This window comes from Oncorhynchus tshawytscha, linkage group LG16, assembly GCF_018296145.1.
Source record: "Oncorhynchus tshawytscha isolate Ot180627B linkage group LG16, Otsh_v2.0, whole genome shotgun sequence".
Lineage (NCBI taxonomy): Eukaryota > Metazoa > Chordata > Actinopteri > Salmoniformes > Salmonidae > Oncorhynchus > Oncorhynchus tshawytscha.
In genome coordinates this window covers 68595689-68600390 of record NC_056444.1, presented here as the reverse complement: position 1 = coordinate 68600390, position 4702 = coordinate 68595689, and positions in this window count along the sequence as shown.

Genomic DNA, 4702 nt, shown 5'->3' with positions numbered 1-4702 from the left:
AACCAGCCTTATGGGCGTGAGTGATAAACTGTGATGGCTGAGTGTTCCAGGTGGTGTTTAAATGTTCATCATTGTTACAGTGAGGCTCAACATTAGAGGAGCAGAGAGGGGGACACCTTTTGGCCCAGGGGGAAGTCTGTTTTCCAGATGGCTGGTGTAATCATTCTGGGGTCATCCAGGACTTCACTCAACCCATCCCATGTAAATGGTAGCCAGGTACCGTACCAGTCAAAAGTTTGGACACCTAATCATTCACGGGTTTTTCTTTATTTGACTATTTCCTACATTGTAGAATAATAGTGAAGACTATGAAATAACACATATGGAATCATGTAGTAACCAAAAAAGTGTTAAACAAATCAAAATATATTTTATATTTGAGATTCTTCAAAGTAGCCACCCTTTGCCTTGATGACAGATTTGAACACTCTTGGCATTCTCTCAACCTGCTTCCTGAGGTAGTCACCTGGAATGCATTTCAATTAACAGGTGTGACTTGTTAAAAGTTCATTTGTGGACGTAACAGCTTTCCTCTTCCTCTTCTGAGGAGGAGTAGCAAGGATCGGACCAATACGCAGCGTTGTAAGTGTCCATGATACTTTAATAATAACTGAACACGACTCAATACAAAAATAACAAAGTGAATTGAAACGAAAACCAAAACAGTCCTGAATGGTGACACAAAGAACGAAACAGGAAACAATCACCCACCAAACACAGGTGGGAAAAGGCTACCTAAGTATGATTCTCAATCAGAGACAACTAACAAAACCTGCCTCTGATTGAGAACCATACCAGGCCAAACACAAAACACAACATAGAAAAACGAACATAGACAACCCACCCCAACTCACGCCCTGACCAACCTAAAACAAAGACAACAAAAGAACTAAGGTCAGAACGTGACAGTGGAATTTCTTTCCTTCTTAATGCATTTGAGCCAATCATGCCTTTGAGCCAATCATGCCTTTGAGCCAATCATGCCTTTGAGCCAATCATGCCTTTGAACCATATTATGGCAAGAACAGCTCAAATAAGCAAAAAGAAACGACAGTCCATCATTACTTTAAGACATGAAGGTCAGTCAATCTGGAACATTTCAAGAACTTGAAAGTTTCTTCAAGTGCAGTCACAAAAACCATCAAGCTCTATGATGAAACTGGGTCTCGCCACAGGAAAGGAAGACCAAGAGTTACCTTTACCGCAGAGGATAAGGTAAATCGAGTTAACTGCACCTCAGAAATTGCAGCCCAAATAAATGCTTCACAGAGTTCAAGTAACAGACACATCTCAACATCAACTGTTCAGAGGAGACTGCTTGAATCAGGCCTTCATGGTCGAATTGCTGCAAAGAAACCACTACTAAAGGACACCAATAAGAAGAGACATGCTTGGGCCAAGACACGTGAGCAATGGACATTATACTGGTGGAAATCTGTCCTTTGGTCTGATGAGTCTGATTTTTGGTTCCAACAGCTGTGTCTTTGTAAGACGCAGAGTAGGGGAACGGATGATCTCTGCATGTGTGGTTCCCACCGTAAAGCATGATGGAGGGGGTGCTTTGCTGGTGACACTGTCAGTGATTTATTTATAATTCAAGGCACACTTGACCGGCATGGCTACCACAGCATTCTGCAGCGATACACACTCCCATCTGGTTTGCGCTTCGAGGGACTATTATCTGTTTTTCAACAGGACAACAATGATCCAACACAGCTCCAGGCTGTGTAAGGGCTATTTGACCAAGAAGGAGAGTGATGGAGTGCTGCATTAGATGACCTGGCCTCCACAATCACCACACCTCCCAATTGAGGTGGTTTGGGATGAGTTGGACCACAAAGTGAAGGAAAAGTGCTCAATATATTGATGTTGTGTCCTTCTTTCTTACTTCAAGCCCTGACTGAACTGCTACCTGGGGTTGAGGTAAGCTGAAAAATACAGTTGAAGTCGGAAGTTTACATATAACTTAGCCAACTACATTTAAACTCAGTTTTTCACAATTCCTGACATTTAATCCTAGTAAAAATTCCCAGTCATAGGTCAGTTAGGATCACCACTTTATTTTAAGAATGTGAAATGTCAGAATAATAGTAGAGATAATTATTTACTTCATATTTGATTTCTTTTGTCACATTCCCAGTGGGTCAGAAGTTAACATACACTCAATTAGTATTTGGTAGCATTGCCTTTAAATTATCTAACTTGGGTCAAACTTTTCGGGTAGCCTACCACAAGCTTCCCAGGATAAGTTGGGTGAATTTTGGCCCATTCCTCCTGACAGAGCTGGTGTAACTGAGTCAGGTTTGTAGGCCTCCTTGCTCACACACGCTTTTTCAGTTCTGCCCACAAATGTTCTATAGGATTGAGGTCAGGGCTTTGTGATGGCCCCTCCAATACCTTCACTTTGTTGTCCTTAAGCCATTTGCCCCAACTTTGGAAGTATGCTTGGGGTCATTGTTCATTTGGAAGACCCGTTTGCGACCAAGCTTGAACTTCCTGACTGATGTCTTGAGATGTTGCTTAAATATATCCATACATGATGCCATCTATTTTGTGAAGTGGACCAGTCCCTCCTGCAGCAATGCACCCACACTACATGATGCTGCCACCCCGTTCTTCACAGTTGGGATGGTGTTCTTCGGCTTGCAAGCCTCCCCTTTCTCCTCCAAACATAACGATGGTCGTTATGGCCAGACAGTTCTATTTTTGTTTCATCAGACCAGAGGACATTTCTCCAAAAAGTACAATCTTTGTCCCCATGTGCAGTTGCAAACCGTAATTGGGCTTTTTTAATGGCGCTTTTGGAGCAGTGGCTTCTTCCTTGATGAGCGGCCTTTCAGGTTATGTCGATATAGGACTAGTTTTACTGTGGATATTGATACTTTTGTACCTGTTTCCTCCAGCATCTTCACAAGGTCCTTTGCTGTTGTTCTGGGATTGATTTGAACTTTTTGCACCAAAGTACGTTCATCTCTAGGAGACAGTCTCCTTGCTGAGCGGTATGACAGCTGCGTGGTCCCATGGTGTTTATACTTGCGTACTATTGTTTGTACAGATGAACGTGGTACCTTCAGGTGTTTGGAAATTGCCCCCAAGGATGAACCAGACTTGTGGAGGTCTACAATAATTTTTCTGAGGTCTTGGCTGATTTCTTTTGATTTTCCCATGATGTCAAGCAAAGAGGCATCGAGTTTGAAGGTAGGCCTTGAAATACATCCACAGGTACACATCCAATTGACTCAAATTATGTCAATTAGGCTATCAGAAGCTTCTAAAGCCATGACATAATTTTCTGGAATTTTCCAAGCTGTTTAAAGACATAGTCAACTAAGTGTATGTAAACTTCTGACCCACTGGAATTGTGATACAGTTCATTATAAGTGAAATAATCTGTCTGTAAACAATTGTTGGAAAAATTCCTTCTGTCATGCACAAAGTAAATATCCTAACCGACTTACCAAAACTACAGTTTGTTAACAAGAAGTTTGTGGATAGTTGAAAACGAGTTTTAATGACTCTAACCTAAGTGTATGTAAACTTCCGACTTCAACTGTATACTTTTTTTTTAACATGTTGGCTCGCACATAATCACGTTTCTACCCTTCTCAGCTTTAGTTAATATGACTGCTTCAATGACTGCTTCAATGACTGCTTCGTCCTTTCATCTTAATATCCTATTCAAAATAAATACTCTATGCAGAGAAGGATTTCTTTGAAGTACCCACTTGAACATTTTATAAAACTGTACCCTGATATCAGTGATTGCCTCAATCTGTTCTGGACAGTCAGTTTGTGGATTTCTGGACAACCAGTTTGGTCCATCTATATTCTCAGGTTATGGGCTGTCTGTTCTCTGGCATAAAGTAAGACACAGGCACACAGTAAACAGGTTAGAGCTTTGTATGCCAATGAGTCAGTCTCATGCATCACCCAGCAAACTGAGACTTGAATAAGAGACAAGCAGCGATGCTGATGGGGACAGGCACCCATGTCCATCTCCATTCCACATCCTGTGACTGTCTTATTAGTGAACGAATAACATTATAATGGAAAGGCTTTTCATGGCGGTTTGCTGTACGGTGATGCTATTGATTGATATCAAGTAGAAGTTGCTACTGTTATGTGTCTGTTCAGAGACAAGTTGGTTCTCCTGTGTTCAGATGTTTGCCAGTTTTGAATGGTCAAGTGGCAATATATTAGTAATTAATTTATGCAGATTTTAATGTCAACCATGCATTTAAAATGGGCATTTACTGTTTGCTAAATATAAGTATCTGTCTGATGGTGTCATTTTGAGGTGTTTAAAAAACAGGAAATGTTGATGCAAATGAGCGAGATACAGTAGGGTTGTAAAACAGACAGGAAAATATGCCATCACACAGAGAGGGGGAGTAGTAAACAGATAGATGTAGAGGGACAGAGAGAGGGGGTAGAATGATAGGGGGAAAGAGAGAGAGAGAAAGAGAGGGAGAGAGAGAGAGAGAAAGAGAGGGGGAAGAGAGAGAGAGAGAGAGGGAAAGAGAAAGAGGGGGAAAGAGAGAGTGAAAGAGAGGGGAAAGAGAGAGAGGAGAGAGAGAGGGGAGAGGGGGAAGAAGAGGGGGAGGGGGAAGAAGAGGGGGGAGGGGGAAGAAGAGAGAAAGGGGGACAGAGAGAGTCAGAAAAAGAGAGTGAGGGAGTCAGAGCAAGAACGAGAGGGAGAAAG